This window comes from Pan troglodytes, chromosome 10, assembly GCF_028858775.2.
Source record: "Pan troglodytes isolate AG18354 chromosome 10, NHGRI_mPanTro3-v2.0_pri, whole genome shotgun sequence".
NCBI classification, from domain to species: domain Eukaryota; kingdom Metazoa; phylum Chordata; class Mammalia; order Primates; family Hominidae; genus Pan; species Pan troglodytes.
Window position 1 is genome coordinate 119,607,571 of NC_072408.2, and position 25,478 is coordinate 119,633,048.

Here is a 25,478-nt window from a genome sequence, read left to right on the forward strand (position 1 = left end):
AAGTTTGGTTTCCTTATGTTAATTAATGATGCTAGCAGCTGAACATGAATAGGGTATTGTTTATTTTTACTTCCAAAGGAGAGAGATTGAGGCTTGAGTCAGAAATGCAGCACAGGCTGCAATTTTGCTAAATTCTATAGTCTTGTTCACAATACCGCAGCAGGATGGGTGCTTTTTTGGCTGAACTAGGATAAAAGGTATTGCTGGGCCTTGGCTTTGTTGGAGCTTCTGTTTATTGACAAGGAAAGAATCTCCAAAATGCTTTTTGTCATGTAGGATAAACCTCAACAGTGGTGAATGCATAGGCCTGACATCAGCTTCTCTTCCATATGGGAGGCACCAGCATTTACAGAAAGAATTCACATTTGGGGAGAAGAGCATAACAAATTTATTGACAGAAATTCCCACCAATCTTAATTTTTTTAAAAGAAGGGAAACACCTACTTCTGAGTTCCATCCCCAAACACAAGAAGAGCCAGAGATGAAATGTGTTAGTGATTCATCAAAAAACAGATTTTAGTTTCCCTTATTTTTAGGAGTAGCTATCTAGGTATTGGGTTCTGTCAAATGAGAGAGAGATTATATTTGGAAATCCTAATTATGGAGAGGCTTTCTTTAAAAAGCAGCCTAAAGCCAAACTGGCTCCCACTGATGCTTCTTTAGTTGTTTCTTTTTTCTCTTTAATCCTTCTGACACCCTGAAAGTAGTTCACACATAGAATTAAAAGAATCCATTTTGCCCATCCTCGATGTTTACTTGACTCTGTAGTTCCAGAAGCCATAATCTCATTCTCTGGCCATCACTTTGAAGAATAATGTCAGGAAATATATGAATTTAATTTTTTTTAGTTGGAACACAATTTGAATAGGCTAAAGCAAAGCAAAACAACAACAACAAAAGGCAGGGGAACGTTTTATTTTACATTATGGAAAAGTGTGGGGGCTTCAGGCATGGCTGGATTCAGGTGCTCATATAATGGTGTCAGGAATCGGTTTCTTACATTGCTCTCTCTCTTTTGCATAGGCGTCAACTTCAGGCTGGAGGATACAAAGAAGCCTCTTGGCAGCCCCAGGCTTACATTGTAGCAACTTAGCAACCCTGATGAAAATGATATGCCTCTTTCCTAAGAATGCCTGCAAAAGTTTCAGATAGGAATCTCATTGGCTTGCATTGAGCCACATGCACTTCTTTGCACTAATCATTGTGGCCAGGGGGTGAGATAGATGGATTAATTAGGCATGGACATTTGCTAACTCCTGGAGTATAGGGAGGCATCAGCTCCACCCAAACCTCCACCCGAAAGGACTGACTGTGGGGAAGAGGTGGTTTACCAGAAGGACAATCAGGAACAGGGAATGCGTGCTTACCTGGCAAAGGTAGCAGAAAGTCTTTGGGACAATGTGCTAGTCTGGGTCCTCCAGGAAACAGACACCAAGACAGGAATAGATGTGCTAGGATTTGATTAGGGGAAAGGCTGATGGGAGAAAATAGGGAGGTGACCAGAGAAGGCATAAGTAGCCACTGGACCCCCAAGTGAAGGGGAGAGGGAAAGAAGGCTGGGAGCGAGTGTCCTAGACTCTCATGCAGCCTAAAGGCGCTTCAGCAAGGTGTCGAGGAGTCCTCCAGCCAAAGTCTCTGTCGGAGGAGTCCCATGTCTCCCAGGGACAGGCCAGTTTTAGTATCCCTGCAGCATTCCATTATTGGCTGGGAGCTGCCCATGGGAAGCATGGCCTCATTTGCACTGATGGATTTGAGAGTGCAGCAGCTGGGGCCTTCAGTCAATTAAGCTTCCTGTAGCTGGGGGTCTGCAAAGTACTTTCTCATGGCCACTATATAATAACTCCTATTCATACAGTATCATATAGATTAAAAAGTGTTTTTGTAGCTGTCAGCTTAGTTTAATAATATGATCATCACCCCCTTCCATTGTACAGATGGAGAAGGTGAGGTAGGGCTGATTATGATTTATCCAAGGCGGCTTTGCTAGTTAGTGAAGAAGTGGACTCACACTCTGACCGCCATCTCCATACCAATCACACCTCCACTGTATGGAGGGTTGAATAATGGCCCCCTAAAATCCATGTCTACCCAGAACCTCAGAATGTGGCCTTATTTAGAAATAGAGTCCTTGCAGATATAAACACTCAGGTTAAGGTGAGGTCATCCTGGATTAGGATGAGCCCTAAATCCAATATGATTGGTGTCATCATACGAAGAGAGAAATGGACACAGACATAAAAGAGACAGAGGGAAGAAGGCCATGGGGTGATGGAGGCAGTGATTGGAGTGAAGCAGCCACAAGCCAAGAAACTGCAAGGACTGTCGGCTACTGCCGGAAGCTGGGAGATTGGCCTGGAACAGATTTGTCCCCAGAGTCTTCAGAGCGAACACGGCCCTGCTGAGGTCTTCAGTGAAAATGGCAAAATTTTCCTTCAGTATCTCTTTCTATATTCCTTGTCTGTTCTTCCTTTTCTCCCCTTTATGTAACCAGCACTCTCATAATGCCTCTCTTTTGGGGGCTCATGTTGGCCTCATCTTTAAAAAATTTTATTGATTGAGGGGGTACATGGGCAGGTTTGTTACATGGATGTATTGCATTATGGTTAGGTTTGGGCTTCTAGTGTAGCCATCACCCAAATAGTAAAAACTGTACCCCATGGGTAATTTTTCAATCCTCGCCCCTCCCACCCTCCCTGCTTTTGGAGGCCCCAGTGCCTGTTCTTTCCCTCTGTAGGCCTCATTTTTGTGAAAACATCTCATGTCCCCTAGGTTTTCTCTTCTTCCTTCAAAACTTACCTGTCCTGTATCCATTCTCTCAAATCTCTTTCACCTGTTAAGGATAAGCCGATAAACGTAATCTTGCAAACTAGAAAGGAGTATTTCTTCCAGATAACATTGGCATTTTCATGACGATTTTTATTACCTTCAGATTCAACAGGCATTTGTTGAACACATGCTATTTGCTGAGCTCCATATGGGCCCTTTCATGTGTTTTAATCCTGTTTTATCCTTACAAACATCTAGGCAGGTAGACACTCTTCTTCCATTTTACCAATGAAGATGGAGTGTCTCAGAACCTCTGCTTCCTTTCCCTGCAGCTCCCTATGCGGGTATCAGAATGGCCAACAAGGAGACGCGATTTTGTGTTTTGATATCCTGAAAGACTGACTTAAGAATGACATGAAATTTCCTATGAAATTATCCTCTGGTAGCCGGGCATGGTGGCTCAAGCTGAAATCCCAGCACTTTGGGAGGCTGAGGCGGGCGGATCACCTGAGGTCAAGAGTTTGAGACCAGCTTGGCCAACATGGTGAAACCCTGTCTCTACTATTAAAATAAATAAATAAATAAGCCAGGCCTGGTGGCACATGCCTGTAGTCCCAGCTACTGGGGAGGCTGAGGCAGGAGAATCGTTTGAACCCAGGAGAAGGAGGTTGTAGTGAGCCAAGATCATGCCATTGCACTCCAGCCTGGGCTACAGAGTGAGACTCCATCTCAAAAAAACAAAACAAAACAAACAAAAAAACCAAAACAACAACAACAACAACAACAAAACAAAAAAAAACATATCCTCTGGAACTTACCTGGTTCCCTCGGAAAACCAACAGGCATTTCCAAGTGCAGCCAGACTTGTGTCCCTTGGGATTTTCTCTCTGTTCATTTACTTTGCTGGAAAGGGCTCGCAAGAGGTTCTTGGGTTTGTCGTCTGATTGAACACGACTGTTCCACGTGGCTGCGACTTTAGAACCATCAGTTCTGGGGCAGAAGACTTGCAGCTGATCTCCTCCCTGCAACCATCACTTCCCATTTTTTTGCCCAAGCCTCCTCTTCTGTGTGGTTCGGGACCATGAGAGAGCCCCTGGGTGAATGGGGGGCCTGAATTTCTCTCTGTTCAGTTTCTTTGTAGTTTCCTGGGTGTGGTGGTATTGGTGGAGGATCAGTGAGCTATTGGCGTTGGCCCAGAGTAAGAACCTCTCACCCAGGAAATAAATGGCTCATAAAATGGTGCCCTTTTCATCCATCCATTCATTCATTCACTCAATCATTCGTTCATTCATCAACTATTTATTTGGTATTTATTCTGTGCCAGGCTATCATGTTAGATACACAAGAAAGACATGGCTTCTGTCCTCAAGGAATCGCTATAGCCAGCAATTCTGGCATTGATCTTCTGGGATGATGATCTAGTCCAGGTCTTCCTATTCAAAGAGAGAAGCATCTAGAAAACACGGAGCTTCTTGCAGAATCCCTTAGTTACTGACATATTCCATTGCTGATAACTAAACATGCAGTTCAGGGTGGTCAGATGTCTCTCCCACTTTCCCACGCTGGGGATCATGATGGAAGGATACAGGCTATAATGGAAGCTGAATTATGTGCAATGGGGGCAGAGAAGAGGAGGATCCAACCATATTGGGAGCAGTTCGGGATGAGTCCTGGGGAGAGTGGACAGATACTCTGTTCCTGTCCCATGCAGGCCCTTCAGCATTTATTCAATACAACGCAATGCTTAAGAGCATGGGCTCTGACATCAGACAAATGTGAGCTAAGCCCCTGCTTGATTACCTGCTAATGCATGAGGCTCAGTCTTCTCATCTGAGAAATGGGGAGTAATTTTAGGATCTATTTTCCAGGGTAACTCTGAGTATTAAACAATATCCTGAATGTAAAGAACTTAGCTGAAGTCTTGGGAATTTGTTGTTATCATCCTTCACAAACTCTGGGGAGACTACCAGGAATCAGAAAAGAGGAGCTTCAATCTGGACTGGTATAATCAGGGAGGTCTCCTTGGAGGAAGTGACCTTTTGGTCTCTAAGCTTGGCAAGAACAGGGATGGTATCCCTTTTCCGTCTTTCTGTATTCTTAGCACCTGGCATAAATCAGTCCTCAGCATATGCTTGTTGAGTGAATAGATGAGTGACTGACCAGGATCTTGAAGAAAGAATAGGAAATGCACGTGGAAGGGACTTTTCGGTATTTCTCTCTTCCCAGGGACCGTATTTATGAATGGAGTCATCTTTTCTATTTCTCCTTATTTTCCTTTTAATAAAGAGATTACAGCTTTTCATGGATATACCAAGACTATTCTGGTGTGGAGCTGCTTCACTTCCCCTGGTATGGGATGTGCCACTATTTATTTAAATGACCCCCTGTTGTCAGACACTTAGCTTGTTTCCAATTTGTCATTATTGTAAGCGATTCTGTGATGATCATCTCTGCAGGTACATCTAATTATTTCCTTAGGTTAAATTCCTGGACAGAGTCTCATGGGTCACACAGTAGGTATGTGTAATGTCTTAAGATTTTGGACACACAGTGTTAGATCACCCTCTAGAGAGGCTGTGCCAGTTTCCCTTGCCACTTGCCTGTCAGCTCATCTGCTTGCTAATCTGCTGCCTGAGAGATGGGCTCTCACCATTTCTGTAGCACTTGTCACTGCCTTCCCTGCTTGGCCAAGTGGGAATCGTGGGGTGAGCTCGTCTCTCCATTCTTCAAGCCTGCTGGATATCTGTCATGTCACGTTAGGATTACGTAAGTGTGAGGCTGAGAAATCTCCTTGGAGGAGAGAAACTCCCCAGATGTTGGAGTCAGTGCTGGAGTAGGAAAGAAGAGGTGCCCAGGGCATTGAGAGACTGGTTACATGGCATTGCCCCACCCCCTACCCCACTTCCCTGGTCTCCCGTGGAGGTAACTGATCCAATCTCTTCCTTCCCACCTCACATGCATAATAGAAATAAACATTCTCTATGCTCTGCCTCCCACATCCCTTTTATAACTCTTGCCACACTTGTCACACTCCTGTCACGTTTTTCTATATCTCCACTGGCCGGTAGCTTGGAAGGGTGGAGTCTTAGTCATTTTGGTATCTCCAGCATCTGACATAGGATAACAATAAAAAATGAACAAAGTGAAGGTAATAATATAGTAGTAGCTAATGTGTTGGGCACCTACTATGTGCCAAGCCCTTTATATATTTTATCTCACAGAATAATTCCAAGAAACACATGTTGTACATATTATTATTAGTATCCTCATTTTACAGACAATGAGGCTAAGGCACAGCGAGGTAAAGTGACTCACCCAAGCTCACACAACCAGTGAGTGGAAAACGTGGGACTCAAAGCCAGCTCCCTCTCAATTATTCTGCTAGGTGCTTGGTGAGTGTCTTAGCCACTAAGTGGGAAGCCAGCTTTTCCTCTGCTCCCTCCTTTATACTAGCTTATTTCTAGGAGGTTTTTACAGTTATATGTCCACAGCAGAGATGAGGAATCTGGTTTATTCATTTCCAGGGAAAAGCAAACTAGGGGCTTGAGAGGATCTTCTTGGAGGAGTGCTTTGAAAGACCTACCTGGAAATAGATCTCTCTCTCTTGACTTCCCCATCTCCAATCACACTGCCTGGGGTCACTCCTTTATGAATTCATTCATTTTCCATCAGAGCTTAAAGCTCCATTTGAAAATGTAGATTCAATAAAGCTGGGGTGGGGGTGGGTAGAAAATGTAGAATCTTCCAGCAAATATCAGCCCCCTTCATCCTTAATACCTTACTGGTCATAAAGACATCTGAACTTTCTCCTCAAGCTGCTGTTCCTTACTCTTCTTTTCACTTGTTCAAATTCAGTCCAGCTCAGGTCCAGCCTCACCCCCAGGCAGGTTTTCCAGCCTCTCCCCTCTTATTCAGTCCTCTCCCTGCAGCAGCCACTCCAATATTGCTCTTCTGAGGTGATGATCTATCCCAGGTTCCCCTAAAATTGTTCAAAGACAGCAGCATCTTGAAGATACAGGGTTCCTTGCAGAACCCCGTGAACTATGGTCGTATCTCATTTATGGTAACTAAACATGCAATTTGGGATGGTGAGATGCCAGTAAGTTTTATGAGATTCCAGGAAGACAAAAGATACAAGCATCAAAAGTTCTAAGAATAATTTATTTATTCGACATTGACCAGGCATCAGATTTGTTCTGGGCCCTGAGAACTCAGAAATACACAAGACTGAGCTGTGTTCTTGGAATGTCCAGTCTGGTGGGGGAGCCAGTTATAATGTAGGGTGGACACAGGGAGAAGGTGAGGTTCCGTTGTAGGAGTTCAGATGAGGAAAATGCAGTCAGCCTTCAATAAGTGTCAGCTGTTTATTTGTTACAGGCTAGAGACAGATTCAGATTCTGGAGAGGACTTGGGAGACGAAAGGTTCTACATGCTTACTTTATTCTTTTGGCCTAAGATTGTGTTTTGGGACTTACTGGCTTAACTGGGAAGCTGGCCTTAAGAGATACAGCCGTGGCTGGGTGTGGTGGCTCACGCCTATAATCCCAGCACTTTGGGAGGCAGAGGCGGGTGGATCACCTGAGGTCGGGAGTTCGAGACCAACCTGACCAACATGGAGAAACCCCGTCTCTACTAAAAATACAAAATTAGTCAGGCATGGTGGTGCATGCCTGTAATCCCAGCTACTTGGGAGGCTGAGGCAGGAGAATCACTTGAACCCAGGAGGCGGAGTTTGCAGTGAGCCGAGATTGCGCCATTGAACTCCAGCCTGGACAACAAAAGCGAAACTCCCATCTCAAAAAAGAAAAAAAAAAAAAAGATACAGCTGCATGGTGGTTGGCAGAGCATAGTTAGGCAAACCTAGCATACCCAGAGGAATGATTTCAGGACTGACTGATTTTCAGATTTCAGGGCAGATAATGCTGTGGAGGTGATGGAAATGACATTAAGTCACTGCTGTAAGTGGGAATATAATAATTTTCTAATGTGCTTTAAGGTAAAAATGTAACATCTAAACACTGAAAAAATAAACATCCTTAGAATACCTAACTTCATCTTTTGGATCTCAGCACAATGTGTATCACTCATTGGAAGATACCTCTCTTCCATAATAAATAATAATCACAATGGCCATGATAATGAATAAAGATGACAGACATGGGGCTGCCTATGTGCCGGGCTCTGCTCTAAGTGCTTTAACGTATGTTAGCTAATGTGATCCTAACAACAACCATATAAGGAAGTGCTATCATTTGCTTTGCAGACAGAGAAACTGAGGCAAAGGGAGGTTTAGTAACTTCCTCAAGGTCACACAGTTTGCATGTGGTAGAGTCAGATTTGAACACTGGCAGCCTAGCTCTAGAACCTGGCCTCTTAACCATTTCATTATGCCGTCTCTGCCGTTGCTGTCCTTTTCCCCTTACTTATGGTCATTTTGGGCTGGACGTTTTCACTGCATTCCTTGAGGATAGGAGTCTGGATAAGCACACAGTAGAAACTTAGTAAATGGTAGCTGTTATTCATCATTTAGAGTATACGAAACTCATTCCTATTCATTAGCTCAGTGAAACATCCTGGCTGCTTCAGGAGATGAGCGGGGAAGGTATGGTGGTCCCATTTTATAGCTGAGGAGACTGAGGTTCGGAGCATGCCAGTGACATGCCAAGGTCCCAAACTGGGAAGTAGGGAGCTGAAATCAAACTCCGAGTATCAGAGAAGGCAAGTCCAAGTTCCCTTCCCCTGGCAGAGCCTTGCCTGATAACGTGGAATTGACTGATTAATAAATAAAACTTGTTGACTTGTCTTGAAAGCTTGCTTCGCCAAGTCCTACTGTGTCTTTTCCTAAGGAGGTTAGTGGGCTTCCCCACGATTGCCCTTTTCCTTGTGGGAAGGGATTTGTCAGTGCACATAGGCCAATCTCAGGGACCCAGCAATCCTTTCTCTCTCTGTCTTGTGTTCTTTCTCTTTCTCTTGCATGCCAATCTCTCTGTTTCGTTTACTTGTTCTATCTTTGACCGATTCCCTGTGATGAGTTGTGCTCCTGGAAAGCTGCCCTGTGACATTTCTTCCCTTTTGTGTCCCTGACAGTAGCATTTCCCTGGAGACTCTTAAAGGAGAAGGAGGAGGGAGTGAAGAAGGCATGGATGCCCTAGCAGTGTCATCCAGTGACAAAGCCCAGTGTTCAGGCTAAAGCTTTGAGCATGTGTCCTTTCTCTTGTAGGGCACACACATGGTATTGTTCAGAACAGGTTGTAGTATGATTGAAGCACTGCGTTCTTTGTCTAAGAGGGAGCTCAGTCGTGATTCCTAAAGCCGATTTGCTATGGGCTTCTTAATGTAGGGTCCCCTGGCAGGCTTGCTATATTGGTTTCCTATGCTGCTGTAACAAATAACCACAAACTCTGTGGCTGAAGACAACATAAATTAATTATCTTACAGTCCTGGAGGTCAGAATTCCTTAAACCAAGGTGTCAGCAGTGGGGTTGTGTTCCTTCTGGAGGCTCTCAGGGAGACTCTTTTCCTCACCTTTTCCATTTTCTAGAGCCTGCCCACATTCCTTACCTGGTAGCTTCTTCCACCATCTTCAAGACCAGTAACAAAGCATCTTCATACCTCTCCCTACCTCTCTTTCTCTCTCTCCCCCTATACTTCCATCCACACCTTTCCTCTCTGACTCTGGCCCTCCGGCCTCCCTCCTATAAGGACCCTTGTGATTATGTTGGATTCACCCAAATAACCCAGGATAATCTCCCCACCTCAAGATCCTCAACTTCATCACACTTGCAAAGTCCCACTTGCCACTTAAGGTAATCTATTAACCCCTTTTGGGGATGAAAATGTGGACATCTTTTGGGGCCATTATTTTGCCTACCACACTTGCTAAGTGAAATGGGCTGTCTCAGTGCCCATTTCCTTGGGAGACAGAAAAGCACAGAGGACCTTGAGATAAACTGTTCAGATTCACACCCCATTCTCCCCCTCTTCCTGGCTGTGTTATCTTGGGCAAGTCACTTGAGCTCTCCATGTCTGATTTCCTCATCTTGAAAATGGGTAAATAGCACAACACAACCTCCTTTCACTGTTGTCAGTCATGAATAGTGCTGGGGAGATAAAGCATGGCACCTGGTAAATAGTAAGCACCTGCCCCCTGCAAAAGGAGAGATGATAAGGAATTAGGAATGCCAGATAGCATAATGATCATAAATTCACAGGGTCTTGGTTCAAATTCCAGTCTCACCACTTATGAACTCAATGGCCTCAGGCTAGTTGCTTTAGGAGTCTCAGTTTCATAGAACAGAAACGAAACCATTATCATCCTGAAATGGGATTGTTGGGAGGATGAGATGATGCCGCTGCACATATACAAATTGTGCAGGAGGTAGTGGGTATCATTTGTTGCTGTAGCTATTACTACCATCATCATTTCCCATCCTCTTTGGGGTGATGGAAAGTCTTACTGGGCTGCCTCTGCTCCATAAAACAAGGGTAGAGCAAGGCAGCTTGCTGAATTGCGGCCTGAGGAATCTTCGCAATGTTCTATCATTGAATGAAGCCTCGAGAGCGTCAGACCCTGGCCGGGCTCAGCCTTGAGAAGTCTGGGTTTCGAGGTGTCTCCCTGCTGCAGTGCCACAGGCTGGTGGAGTTTACAGCAGCAGCTGGTTCTTTGAACAAAGGGTTCTCCAGAAGCACCCGGGATAGAAGAGGGGTTTGGCAGTGGTGACCAGGGAGGTGGGCAGGGTGGGGCAAGTTCCCCTGACAAGACAAGGCTAGTTCCTAGATGGCGTGGTGACCAGAGAGGGTGCAGAGCTCAGGTTTCAACCATATTATTATTTTTTAATTTTGGTGCAAAATCCTTGTTTCAATGAAGGCTTGGGCAGATGCCCAGTATGCAAAACAGTTAAAAGCACCACTAACTGTTCTAGTTGAAACCAGAGTGGAGGGTCAGTTGAGGCCTCTTTTCATTTCCACAGGGGCCTCTAGGGGGCCTGGTTTAGGAAAAACTGACAGGGTCGTGAAAACACAGGCTTTGGAGTCAGACAGACCTGAGATTTGCATCCCTGCCTCTGCTGCTCCCTGGTTGTGTGAGTTTGGGGGCTTCACATCATCTGTCTGCTTCTTGTCTGCAAATGGGGCAGTAATAGCACCCACTTCAGGTAGTTGTGAAGTGTGGGGATAATCACTGTAAAGTGCTTAGTACACTGCGTGACACATGGCAAGTGTCTAGGTATGCAGCAGGTGGTAGCTATTGTCATTCCCTAAGGGAGAGCTGAATTCATGAGAGGCCCTCCCAGAATACATGCCTAATGGCCGGGGAAGCTGTGAGAAATTCTTTGGGATTGGAAGCCAAGAGGCCTGGGAACTACTTGGGTTCTGATTCCACCACCAGCATCCTAAATGACTTTCATTTCTCCTTGGGCTTCTTGAATCACTCTTCAAATGTTTATTGAGGCAGCCAGGTGTGGTGGCTCATACCTGTAATCCCAGCACTTTGGGAGGTCGATGTGGGCAGGTCGCTTGAGGTCGCTTGAGGTCAGGAGTTCGAGACCAGCCTGACCAACACGGCAAAACCCCGTCTCTACTAAAAATACAAAAATTAGCCAGGCGTGGGGCGCATACCGGTAGTCCCAGCTATTTGCATGGTTGAGGCATGAGAACCTCTTGAATCCAGGAGGTGGAGGTTGCAGTTAGGCGAGATCTCACCACTGCACTCCAGCCTGTGTGACAGAGCAAGACTCTGTCTCAAATAAAACAAACGATATTGTTTATTGAGGGTTTCCTATGTGCCTGGGACTGCCCTAGGCAATAGACCACAGGTCCTGGCATCTGAAAGGCTTGCATTCTATACTCAACTCTGCTACTTCCTAGCTCTTTGATTATGGACAAGTCAATTCTCGTCTCTGGTCCCGAGTTTCTCCATCTGTAAAGTGAGGACACTGAATTTATGTCACAGGATCATCCCAGAAAATATTCGATGAAATTTTCCCCCTCAAACTTGTAGAATGCATTTGAAATGAACTCTGAGAGAGACATCCTGGAGCATGTTCTTTGGAATCATACAACACTGAGTTTGAATGCTATGTCTGTAACTTACTGTGAAGCCTTGAGCAAGGAATTTTATTTCTTGAGTCTAAGTTTTCTCATTTGCAAGATGGGAATAATACTAGTGTCCTGAAAGGGTCATGGTGAGGACTTCAGAAGATGATACATGTAAAGTTCCTAGCAGAAGGGCTGGCACATAGTAGGTTTTCAATAGCTGCCATCATTGCCACCACCAACACCACCATAATCATCACCATCAACATCATCAGCATAATCATTGTCAATCAACACCATCACTATAGTCATCACTATGATTACCATCATGATGACAATTACTACCACCACCACCACCACCACCACCACCACCACCACCACCACCACTGAGGCAGGAGGTTCATTTGAGGCCAGGAGTTCGAGACCAGCCGGGGCAATATAGTGAGACCCATCTCTGCAAAAAAAAAAAAAAAAAAAAAAAAAAATTAGCAGGGTATGTTCGTGTGCACCTTGAGTCCTAGCTACTGGACAGGCTGGGGTGGGAGGATCACTTAAGCCCAGGAGTTCAAGGTTTCAGTGAGCTATGATTGCACCACTGCACTCCAGCTTGGGTGACAGAGTGAGACACTGTCTTTTTTGAGATGGAGTTTCACTCTCGTTGCCCAGGTTGGAGTGTAATGGTGCAACCTCGGCTCACTGCAGCCTCTGCCTCCCAGGTTCATGTGATTCTCCTGCCTCCACCTCCCAAGTAGCTGGGATTACAGGTGCACACCACCATGCCCAGCTATTTTTTTGTTATTTTTAGTAGAGATGGGGTTTCACCATGTTGGCCAGGCTGATCTCGAACTTCTGACCTTAGGTAATCCACCTGCCTCGGCCTCCCAAAGTGCTGGGATTACAGGCATGAGCCACCGCGCCTGGCAGAGACACTGTCTTTAAAAAATTGTTTTTTAAATGAGCTCTAAATGTTCTCATTTTAACTCCTGGGTCTCATGGGGAGAAGTAAGTGACAAATGTAGTAGTTAACCCTGGGCCATCTGGATGGGAAGCTTTAGATATGAGTCTCCAATAGAGAGAGTTCTCCTTCACTTTGCAGAGAAGTTCTAAGCAGATCTTGGTCTATTTGAGATTTCCTGGCCTTTTTCCAATTTGAGCCCTTTCCCAAAGTTAGGAGGAATAGGACTCTTGAGATATGGAGCACTGGGAGCCATGGGAATCCATTCATCTTTATATATTTCCCCTTTTGATACTTTTATTTCATTGTCCATATAGTGATTTCACTTCAGAAAGCCAGTCCGGATCTTTCGGGGAAGGGTCTTTGGCCAAGGCTCGATGGTCTGATTTAGACCTAAAATTTCCCTTCATTCTACTCAAACCACCTGCTGAAGGATGAGGTTGGCACATGCCATCCTAGGTGGGCTGTCAATTCCTTTATCACTCTGTCCAAACATTTGTGTTTTAGGACAGGTTACGGACCATGAAATCATGGCAGTTCACAGCTTGGGTATTCTTATTGTTGCATTTTAACCTCGTGCTTCCTATCTTTAGGAAAAATAAGGTCATTATGTTATCATTTTCACAGATGGGACTTGGAAACATTAAATGACTTTTCCAGAGTTGTAAGGGGGCTGGATCTGACTTCCAGAAAACCATCAAGTGCTTATTCAACTAAGCCACCCTGCCCCTTAGAAATTTCCATTTCTTAAGCCTCAGCTTTTCTGCTCTGAATTCTGAGAAACTCCAGGTACAGGTCAGAAATCTGCAGCAATGGGGGTGAGGACAGGTCATCTGGGCGAAACTTTGAGGGGAAAAACCACTTAGGGAGCCCCCCACACCGGTGCCAAGCTCTTGTCTGAGCAGAGAGGAGCAATGCAGGACTGGGGGCGTGTGGGAGACAGGGGCTGTGAAGTTATAGTTCCTTTGCTCTGAGAGTGAGCGACAGTATTAGAAAAAGTGTGTGGTAGGTAAGCTGTCACTGACTAGACTGTGTGATGTCGAGAAGTCCCGTCCCCCACCCCTCCGGACTCCCCCCTTCTCTGCTTTAACCATCCAATTACTTAACTTCTCTGCCTAGGGGTTCGCTTCCCACCCATCCCCTCCTCCGAGGCATCTTAGCGCTGTCCGTGGTGCTGACCGCCAATCCCCTGGTTGCCGTTTCGACCAGCTGGGATCTCTGGTGCGCCCAACCTCCCCTCCCGGCCTCCCACCTTTCTTTCTCCAGGCACCGCACACATAAATCACGGGTGGGAGGCAGGCTTGGTTCCCGCTTGGTTCCCCCTGCACTGGGAAGCTGCCGCCCCGCTTCCCTTGCTCACACAGGGCTTTGCGGTAGTGGTGGCAGCCGCGGCAGAAACTGGCTCTGGGGAAGCAATTGATTCGTCTACTGCCAGCAGCCCGGAGTTGCCTACGCGGACTGGAAAGGAAGGGAGAAGGGAAAGAGAGAGACAGAGAGAGAGAGAGAGAGAGAGAGAGAGAGAGAGAGAGAGAGAGAGAGAGACTCACAGAGCGAAAACCTTCATCCATGTGGAGGACAGTCTGAGGGAGCCACTGTCCCTTGTCCACTGACTCACCGGCTGGTCCGAGTTTTCTCCGCTTCTGGCAGTGGTATTTCTTTTTGTCTTGGTCCTGCATGATTTAGGGGTAGTTGATGTATCTGTGTGTCTACGTGTGTGCACTGGTGCTTTGATTTTATTTTGGGAAGAGTAGGAGAGTCAAATGAACAATTTTCTTTCAGGCACCTCCGCTGAGCTTTTAAACCAAGTCATTGGGACTTAGCGTCTTTCTACCTGGCAGAGAAGGGAGGAGTTGGCAAGAATTTGGCTCACCCATTCCCCCTGCAATCCTCCAGCGTCGCGGTAAGTGATATTCTCCCGGGTTGTGCAGATGGGCTAGGGGTATTGGAATCCCAACTGTGATGTGTGTTCATGAGCTGGTGGGGTAAAGGGTAGTTGGGAGGAGAAGGGTATCGAGGAACGACTATGCTTATTTGCCTACATCCTGCAGTGTTTTATCACCTAAGCGGCATCCCAAAGCCAAATGAGATTTTGGCTTAGTGCCCAGGGAGGGGGTAAAATGTGCTCATGTTGTAGGCAATGTGATCAAGATTGTGGCTTCTGCCCAATTTGCCCTCTCCTTTGCAGCAGAAGCTGGTGAAAGTAGCCGGCAGTTCTCTGAGAGAGTTAACCCTTCGTGGGGCTGGCTAGTCTAGCATGGAGGGACTCTGGGTACTCTGACTTAGCAAGTGAGTGCTTATCCCTGGAGGGGAGGGGGTCACCTGAGACTGGAAGGGTAACTTTTGCCTGGGCACACTGGGTAAGATTTGCACAGGACAGAGCTTAGATTGTACCCTCTTCCAGGAACAGCTGAGTAATTTAATTGTGGTGATTTTTGCGAGGTTGGCTGTTCACGCTTTCCTGAGATGGAAGACCTGGGAGCCAGGAAAGGGCCACACTATGCTAGGGATGAGTGGTCAGGCTGGCCAGAAGGGAGCAGCCACTGCCTGCAGAGGAGATGATGTTTTATTTCACTTACAGGTGGTGTAACCTGTAAGTGATTGTATGGGGGAGCGTCCTGGCACTAGCTTGGGAGATTCTATCCTTGAGTTCATCTCAGAAGGAAGGAGGGGAACAAAGCTTATTCAAATTCTGGGGAAAGATTCCAGGCTTCAGCTTCAGTTTTGTTCCAGGGTAGACCGTCCCCCTGCACTAGTTTCTTTTTCCAAGATCCTGATGGGGAAAGGCTGCACCAACCTGTTAGTGAGTGGGAAGTGGAAGTACCTTGAAACTGAATCCAAAAGCTCACATTTAATTTTGAAATGCTTTTGATGCTAATCTGCTACCCATCAAAAGGGGATTTCACTTTGCTTTCTGCTTTGATTACATCTACTTTTCTGGAAATGAATGCCCTTATTTTTAGCATTTTTGCTATTATCTCAGGGGCCACCTCAGTGTTCTGCACCCCCAAGGATTTCCTTTTTAGATTCTTGCTCTTGGAGGTGGGAGGAATAAAACAACAGTCAGAGATTGGCAAGCCTGAAATGTAAGCAGGGTTCACTCATTCTTTTTTTCTCTAGCCCCATAGCTAAGAAGAGATGCTGAAATCCCACAGCATGTGCCTGCTCAGGCAGGGCATATGAGGCAGAAGAGGAGGGTTGTCTGGTGGTTAGTGCCAAAGATTTGGTTCTCAAAATCCCTAACTTCTCTTCCTAGCTTCCCTTGCTGGGTGACCTTGAGGAGGAAGTTGCCTTAGATTCCTCACTGGGAAGCCTTGAGTGTGAATAATGAATGTGTGGAAATTTTGTTCAAAAAAAGAACCACATATCTGGCTATGGGTGATATTTAAAGTATTGAAATTTGGTACTAATTGATCAGAATGGCTAGGGTCCTGGAATAGGGCATCTTAGGGGGCCCCTGCTGTACTGAGTGTTAATCTTTTAATTGCTGGATTATGGAGTGGTTTGGGGGGATCTTAGGGGGCTATCAAGAGAGCCATGAGGCCTCAGGGCAGCATCCTCATTTAATTTTAATATTTATATTTTATTTTAATATTTTTAACAACTGGTTTAGCCATGCAGTACAGGCCAGCCCAGCTGGGATAGCTAAGACTTGGGTGTCCAGATGTGGACCCTTCCCAAATATCTCTCCCCTGGCTCACTTCCTTAGGGATGGCCAAGATCCAAGAGGCCGCCCTCCCTCCTCCCCCATCACATTTGAAGTGGTGCATTGTGGTGCACCAGGGAGAGGGAAACAGAAGCTTCTGGAAAGAGCCTTGGACTTGGGTCAGGAGACCTGGGTTCCAGTCCCAGCTGTCTTCCCTTTCTGGGCCTCAGCTTCCCCATCTATGCAATGGGACAGTCTGTCTGGGTGGCCTTAAGTCCCCTTCCAGTTCTGGGGTTCTCTGACTATGAGATAGGTATGTGTGTGAGTGTGAGTGACTGCACATGCCCACATTTCTAGGAAGGCTTAGCACTGTGCTTGAGAATTTATCCTGTGTCGGGGAGAGGCCCTGTTTGGGGTGAATGGGGATAGGGGAGTCTCTTGTGAGAACTTTGCTAGGTTTCTAGAATCCTGAGCTCAGCTGGAAAGGGGTCTGCTTTATTTATGGCCTCAGATGCACAGAGATGTAGATTTTGCAGCACTTGAAGGCTCCAAAGAGACTCTTCTCAGGAGTAGCAGCAAGGACTCCTTGGAGAGGCTCTTCTCTGAAAAGATGCATATACACACAAACACACAACATCAGGGGGTTAGTGGATCCTCAGTAATGCCCATGTGAGCACCCCCCCAAGTTCAGGACCTCTGACTTAGTCTAACCCTTTCCAGGGGGGCCCAGAGAGGAAAAACAATTTGCCCAAGACCACACAGTAAGTTATGGCAGCAACATATAAACCCACCATTATGAAGACCAAGGCATCATCCCCTCACTCCTGGCTCCAGCAGCCCCTACTCCCCCAATCCAGCCTGAGGTACAGAGGAAGGACGTTCAGCAGTGTCTCTCCAGCCTGTGCTGGTAATCAGGAAGCTTAGCCATGGAGACAAATGTGGACATTTCCTTTCTTGTTGGCAGGAGAGAGGCAGCAGACAGAGATTCTGTGATTCCACAGGGGTAGCCTGGAAAGTCAGTGCCCCCAGCCTACTCTGCCTTTCTCCTTCTTATTGCTCCGTACACAGACTGGCTGCTTTGTCTGAAGATGTGCATTTGGTTGGGGTGGCTGCTCTTGGGCTTTCTTTGTAGGCTGTGACATTATGCTTTAACTCTTTCCCTCTCTGTGAATGGGTCCTACAGAGTTTATGGCTTTCCAATAAAAACCACCATGACACATGGACCTGTCTTCTGCCCTTCACCCTCATTCAGTGGGGAGCTGATTGTAATTGCAGATAAGCCAGGAATTGATGTGAAGCCAATGAGAAGAAAACAGTGTGGTTTATTTCTGTTAAGAGCTGTGGCCATAATCTGGGATAAAAATAATTCTGGGACCCAGTCATGGTGGGCTGAAGCTGATGATTTTAAATAATTCAGCTGCCACACAGGATGGAGAGCCTTGATGTGCTGAAAGAGTGAAGGAGGTACTGCAGAAATAGCCCCCTTCTTTCTGTGCCTCACACCTGTCTACCTCCTTAACCAGCCAGGGGCTGCAGTGTGGGCTCTGGGGGCGGTCAGATCTTAGTTCTAATTTTGACTCTGGCATTTCCTTGCTGTGTGACTTCAGACAAGGCCTTTAACCTCTCTGAGCCTCAGTTTCTTCAATTAGGTGTATTAGGGTAGCATGATATAGGGATTAAGAGGATGGGCTCTGGAAATAAATTTCTTAGGGTTAGATCTTGATCCTAACACTTTCTGATTGTGTCACTTCACCTCTCTGGACCTCAATTTTCCCATCTACAAAATGGGAATAAGAATGCAGTTGTGAGAATTTTAAGAGTTAATGATCACTTTATGCTGAGTCTGGCAAGGAGTAAATATCCAACAAATGTTCGCAATGGGGGCGATGTTGGTGATGGTAACAGTGAAATCACCCCTGACCAAAACAAAAGTAGGGTGAGGTAGAGGAAGGTGAGTTCTTTGGGCTAGTTGTATAGCTGTATGACTCACAAGAGGGAGGACAAAGCTTGGAGACAGGAGCTGCCAGCCCCTCTTGTTCCCCACTGCAGTTCCCCAGTTGCTGCAGGTCCCCATAACTCAGTTTCTTCATCTGTGAAATGGGCAAAATGACTCCCTCTCTGTTTGGCTTGTGAGGCTCTAAGCAACTAGCAGGGGAGTCATGAGCCTAGGGGGTAGGCCCCAGAGAAGAATTCTAGGAGGAGAAGCACTGGTGACCACTCAGTCTTTTGTTCCTTCAAGTCCCTGGGAGGTTTTTGCTGAATCATCCCAGGCTATAAGCTCTGAGCCGTGTATTTTCTCTAGGAAACCTGAGCCTTCCTTCCCTTCCCTGGGAAGTGCCTATGGCACTTCTTTGTAGGAGTCCTCAGGTGCTACAGGGTGAGATCCTTAAGGGCTAAGGCTGTGCTGTCTTCATTTCTGGTGTCCGGGTCAGCACACAGCAGGTGCTCAACAATGACTTACTGAGTGAATGAATGAATGAATGAAGCTCAACTGATTTACTAGCGAACATGTCAGTTTGGGGCCTGTGGTCCAGCCAGAGGCCTGCACACAGTAGGTGCTCAGTTAGTATTGATTATGATGAGTCAGTCATTGGTGAAAGGTTTGAAAGGACTTGGCTCCTGCCTCAGATTTGCTACAGGCAAAGGACAGGCCTCTCTCTCTTCCTGCCATTGCTATTTATCATGCATTGCACATTTATTGACTACCTACAGTATGCCTGGCACCATGATTGGCATTGGGAATAAAATGGCAATAAAGACACAGTCCTGGCCCAGTGGGGTGGTTCATGCCTGTAATCCCAGCCCTTTGGGAGGCCAAGGTGGGTGGATTACTTGAGGTCAGGAGTTCAAGACTAGCCTGGTCAACATGGTAAATCCCAGTCTCTACTAAAAATACAAAAACTAGCTTGGTGTGGTGGTGTGTGCCTGCAACCCCAGCTATTTGGATGGCTAAGGCAGGAGAATTACTTGAACCCGGGAGATAGAGGTTACAGTGAGTCGAGATCACACCACTGCACTCCAGCCTAGGGCAAGACTCTGTCTCAAAAAAAAAGACACGATCCTTTTTGGGACTTAGATAAAGTAAGTGGCTACCTACATAATGTGATCTTTGGTGGGGGGCTGTGGTACAAAGAGGGCTCCCTGAGTCACCCAAAGATATTCAGTTCACTGATACCTGAAATTTCCATCATTCAAGTTTCATTCTTTTTCTTAAGGCTCTGCTCTTGGTTAAAGAGCAGATGCTTTGGAGCGAGTTAATGCATCCAGCCTTATTAGTCATTCACACTTTAATGAGAAGCTATAAGAGCCTTTCCTAAAAGTGAAGCAGGCTTGGTTTCTTGGAGCAGGGGGAGGGGGCTGCATTACTAGGCTTGCAGGCAAAAGAGGGGCAAAGAACAGAGAAAGGTGGATGTTGCTGGATTTACATTCTGTTGGGGGGTAAAAAGCTCTTGATGCCCGGAGTCATCTGATTTCCTTTCTGCTACTGAATCCCACAGGAGCGTGACCTGGATTTAGCATGTTGCTCCCATTCCCTGCTAACCTCAGACAATTCCAAGGAGTCATTTTTTGCTAGGCAGGACCCCAGGACTCAGTTTCTCAGGTAGATTTGTGGCAAGGCCTTAATAATCAGCTGTCCAGCCAGGCTAGGTCTTTGGGATTTGCAGGCGGTGGCTTTGAGAGGGAATGAAAAAAAAATTTTTTTTTTTTTTATAGGATCTTGCTCTGTCACCCAGGCTGGAGTGCAGTGGCATGATGATCATAGCTCACTGCAGCCTTGAACTCCTGGGCTCAAGCGATCCTCTTGTCTCAGCCTCCCAAGTAGCTGGAAGTACAGGCACGACCATGCTGGGCTAATTGTTTAATTTTTTGTGAAATGGAGATCTCTCTATGTTGCTCAGGCTGGTCTCAAACTCCTGGGCTCAAGCTATCCTCCTGCCTCGGCCTCCCGAAGTGCTGGGATTCCAGCCGTGAGCCACTGCACCCAGCCAAAAGTGATTCTTCTTAGCCCAACTCTGCTCCCCATTTGGGCCAGGAAAAGAGGGAAGGCAGCAGTGCTGAGGGCCCAGGCTGCTGTATGCAATGTCACTGTGGTTTCCTCCAAGTAATTGTCTTGCTGTCATTGGTTTTAATGATATAATACACGCTTAAATCTCTTTGTAATGGAGCTCTGTCAAACTCTGGTTTAGTAATCCATCCAGTGAGCAAGATAACATGCCTCAGGAAGCTGGGTTTTTTTACCACCCCCTGCAATTAATCAACAAGAGGAAACTCATCTGACAGCATCATAATGATGTTTGGTTCGTGAAGGATTTATTTAGAGAGTGAGGGGGGGAAATATCTTCTCATCTCTCAATATAATCTGAGTGAGTTCATTCAGCTGCCTTTTTCTTTCTTTTTCCTCTCTTTCTTTTCCTTTTCTTCCTTTTTAATGCACCTACACAATGACAAGTGGTGACTTGTGAATGGAAGCAGCTTTCAGCAGAGAACATATTATGTAAGCAGGTTTTGGTGCCAGCCATTGATGGTGGGGCGGCATTCTGGGTCTGCAGAGAAGAGAGATGGTTTCTCGAAGTTCGTTGGGAGGCTTTTCATGCAAGGTGCTGCCAAATGGCATCTGTGTGGTCCGCTTCATTGCACATCTTCCTCCCTGCCCCCTTTCCCCTTTCCGTCTCTGCCTTCCTGTGTTTTTCCTCTGTCACTGTGGTGCTAAGCTCCTAAGTCTCTGTCTTTATCTCTCCCCTTCTCTCTCCTTTTTCCCTGCCCCTGTCTCCTCACTTTTCCCACCCCTTAAATAATTCCCTGCTTTCTCCTTGCAGTCTCTCTTTTCTCCCCATCTTTTCCTCTCTCCCTTTCTCTCTCCTCTGCCCCTGGCCTCTCTTCCTTTCCTTTTCTCTCTCTCTCTCCATCTTCCTCCTCTCCTAACTCCTCTGCCTTCCTCAACTCATCTTTAAGACACACAGAAATTACTTGTAAAGGGAATGCGTTTGTGAATTCATGAGACTCCAGGTGATGAGGGCTCCAAGTAGGGTCACCAACCATTCAGCTTTGCTTGGAGCTGAAGGGGGTCCTGGGATATAGGACTTTGTGTTAAAACTGAGAGGCAGACCAGGGATGATGGCTTGCACTTGTAATCCCTGCACTTTGGGAAGCCAGGGCAGGAAGATCGCTTGGAGCCAGGAGTTTGAGACCAGCCTGGGCAACATGTGAGACTCCTGTCTCTATAAAAAAGTTCAACAATTAGCTGGGCATGGTGGCACACACCTGTAGTCCCAGCTGCTTGGGAGGCTGAGGCAGGAGGATCACTTGAGCCCAGGAGGCTGAGGCTACAGTGAGCTGTGGTTGTGCCACTGTACTACAGCCTGGGTGACAGGGTGAGACCCTGTGTCTAAAACAAAACAAAACAACAACAAAAAAGAATGGAAAGAGTACTGGGCAAACTGTGATGAGTTGGTCATCTTACCTCCAAGCCAAATGCTTGGAATTTTGTAGAATTTTCAAAAGGCCAAAGATTCAGCTTTCTGGGTGAGTTGCCTGCCTTTCTGCTCTGGTGGCACACAGTGGTTCTGAAGCCCTCCCAGGCTTGGCATTCTCTGCATGGCTCCGGCATGGACTATCTAGACACACAAAGGCCTGTCCCTCAGAGCTCAGAGGTCAGTCATGGGCAGGAGACTTACTCCCTTCACCTTCCCTAACCCCTGTCCCTGACAAGACTGATCACCCAGCTAGTTATTCGCTCATTGGTCACCCGGGGGATATCGGGTAGAGATTTGCAGATGGTTCAATGCCCGAGCTTCTCAAACTTGAGCCTGCATCAGAACCCCTTGCAGGAGTTGTTAAAACACAGAGTTTGTGATTCAGTGGGACTAGGATGGAGCCCAAGAATTTGCACACCAAACGAGTTCCCAGGCAGTGTTGATGCTGCTGGCCCAGGGACCACACTGTGAGAACCCCTGCTCTAGACTCATTCCCCCATTCCCTCCTTTCCAGACAAGTCTTGTACACTGTTCTAGGCACTGCAGACTCAGCAGTGAGGGAGCCAGAGTTCCCTGCCCCCTGAAGCCGACAGCCCAGTGGGTGGCAAAACCAATAAACAAGTAAACACATAAACAAGAAAACTCCAGACCGCGTGAAGCGCCATGAAGGAAGGAGATAGGAAGACTCGATGGAGAATGACAAGTGATGGGCTGGGGGAGGGAGGGGCGAGACTAACTTACAAAAACGGCAGCCAGTGGAGGCTGAGTTTCTAGGAGGAAATAGCCATGAGTAGATGGTGAAGGGAGGGATGAGCCACACCTGGGAAGTGGGGGCAGTAAGTGCAAAAGCAGAGACAACTGTGGTGGCCACAAAGGACAGACAGTCAGCTGGTGTGAGTGGGGTGAGGGTCACGTGATGAGGACAAAGGGAGACAGGAACAACAGGTTCAGATCAGGACCTCCAGATCTGGTTAGGCAGGACCTCCCAGGGTAGCCAAGGAGTCTGGGTTTGATTTTATTTTGCAGGGAGCGTTTTATGCTAGAGTGATGTGACCTAATTTACAATGTTAGTAATGATTGTTTTGGTCTCTGAGTGGAGAGGGGAGTGCAGGAGGTGGGGTGGAAGCCAGGGGACCAGTGAGGGGAGCTGTGATGGGGCAGGGACCAGGTGGTAGCAGAGAAGAAGGTGGTGACATTTGGGGTGAATTCTGCGGGAGTGCAGACAGGCTTTACTGATGGATCAGATATAAGGGGAGAAGGCCAGAGGAATCGGGGTCCACTCCAGTGGGACTGGAACTATTTCTGGCAATGGTGCAGCACTTGTGATCCTAGGGACATGGAGAGGGGCCTCGGCTGTAACCAAGGGCCAATGGGTTACGAGACAAGAACCCAGCAGTATGTGCAGAGTCAAGGCCTTTCAGGGAGCTCCGCAAATGCCCATTCCATGCTGGCTAAAATGCACGGTTCCCCTCTCCCCAGAAGAAAAGGCAGCAGCTTGGGTTTTTTGTTTTTTTTCTTTTCTCTCCCATGAATAGTGGCTGGATTAATCTATCAGCATGAAGCAGGATATCATAACTTGGCAAAGGGGATGACACCCTGTGAAGTGGCAAGCTGGGGTGTCTGGCCAAGCCTTTCTCCAGGGGCTGCGGGAAAGGCTGCTGGATGTGATGGAAGACATGAGCTTCTGGTGTCTGCAGCTTCCTCTCTGATCTGATCTGAACCTGTTGTTCCTGGAGCTAGCTAGGCCCATTCAAAAAAGAACCAGCCAGACTGGGCTTGCACCTAAGGATGAACGCAGGAGAAGCCAGCATTTGGAGCAGGAGCTGGGCCCTTGGCGGGGAAGGAGACTCATCACACAGAGCATGCAGCAGGCTTGCCTTTCAGATAGAACCTGCCGCTGTTTCTGTAGATGTTCTTTCTTCCTTTTTCTTTTCCTTGGAAGGGTTTATCTGACTGGGCAGGCCTATGTAGCCAGCCTTGGCCAACTTCTGCAGAGGGGTCCAGGCATGTCTTCTCATCTGAACGATGGATAAGTGCTTCGAGGAAAGCTCCCGAGGGAGAAATAAATGGTGCACACTCGTGTTGGTGACCCGGAGGGGGACTGTGGTTTTAATTATAATGAGAGGGGAACTGGCCTCATCTGCAGCCTGTTATTCACGGAGGACTCTTGTGCTTTGTAGATTAGAAGAATCTTTGTTAGGGTGAGAGATGATGAGAGTTGAGTTATTTTTCCCTTCCTGGTACACAGCCATCATTGATCCTTGCCCGCCTCTTCCTCCGTTTTTCATTATTTATCCTCCTTTTTCCTCATACCCCATTCCCCTCCATTCATAGACAACCCTATTCTACTCTGTTTATGCGTATTTCTATTGCTTGTATATGTCCCTTCAAAACAGTATTTTTCTAGATCTCATAGGTTCTCACTTCTTTTCCACTCAGCAGTATGTTTTTAAGATCCATCCACGTTGCAAGGTGGCATCTAATCTTTTGCTTCTAATTGTTGCTTTTCTCCAAGGCATCAGTCCCCTATTTTTTTCTCCATTTTTCTTATGTGAGTTTCCCTCCAGCAACCCAGAGTATTTCTGAAAATTTTTTTCTCTGCGCTGGCCAGCTGGGATTCTTTCAGGACAGGAAGACTCATTTTAACAGAGATTTAATGATTGTTTGGGCAACACAGGTAGATGCTTTACTCTTTCACTTTTGATTCTTTGCCTAACAAATGCTGAGTGTCCTCATGACATCAGACACCACGCATGCATAGAGGGAGGCAGAAGAGAGCAGCTGGTTCTGGAGCTGGGTGGACATGGGTTCGAATCCTGCCTCTGCTACCTACTGGCTGTGTGACCTTTGCCAAAGTGACTTAGTCTCTCTGAGCCTTGGTTTCTTCTGTAAGATGGGGATAATGCTAGTATTCATTTTATAAGCCTGCTTGAGAGTGAAATAAGATGATGCCTAGTGTGCTTTGTGTGATTAAAGTTTTTTTAAACAGTCCCCTGGGTGGTTAGGTAAATAGATGTTTTTATCCCATCCAAGTTGTGCTGGGTCTGCCTGCTGTGCTGTGTGTGTATGTGTGTGAGTGTGTGTATGTGGTGCTGTGAGTATAGGGGGTATGGTGCGAGCATGTGTGAGTGGTGTGTGTGGGAATGTGTGAGTGCACATGTGTGTGTTCAGGAGTGGTCCCCTGGCTCAGGCTGAGACGTTGCCCCCCTCTTAAATGGCTACTTCCCACTCTGTGTGAAGAGACCCTGCTCCAATCTGGAGTAGCCACGCTGGCTCCTCACCACCTCTGTCCACTCCCCAGGGCCTCTGTCCACTCCCCAGGGCCTCTGTCCTCTCCCCAGAGCCTGGGTTTCCTCCTGTAACACCGACGTTGCCTCTGAGAATAGATTGGTGAAAGCAGAAAGGCTCATTTTGTCCTGAATATGCTCAGAGGGTAAAAGCTCCAGCGGCTGGAAGTGGGAGTCCTTGAGTGGCCAGAGAGGCCCCCAGAAGCTGTCCAAAGTCTGGGATTGAGAAGACTCCAGATCTGAAAAATTCTTCCTCTGGTTGTCATGGCAGCGGGTCTGGATGGGAGCCTTTGTCCCAATTGGTTACTATGGCGTGGTCA

The 25,478-nt window shown here is 46.9% G+C and overlaps 1 protein-coding gene across 12 annotated transcripts in view; it reads left to right on the plus strand.

Annotated features, from left to right (window-relative positions):
• Window positions 1-25,478, plus strand: part of RPH3A (rabphilin 3A) — a 320,776-nt gene that overhangs the window by 196,540 nt on the left and 98,758 nt on the right. For 6 of the 12 annotated variants that reach the window (XM_054663617.2, XM_063786060.1, XM_054663616.2 and 3 more), the window contains one exon: window positions 14,534-14,654. The exons of 1 other annotated variant lie outside the window; for it this stretch is intronic. The gene's annotated coding sequence lies outside the window, so the exon portion shown is untranslated. Of the gene's footprint in view, window positions 1-13,902; window positions 13,976-14,002; window positions 14,404-14,533; window positions 14,655-25,478 lie in introns of those variants that run through there. 5 more of the 12 variants (XM_016924293.4, XM_054663621.2, XM_054663622.2 and 2 more) reach the window with 3 other exon arrangements.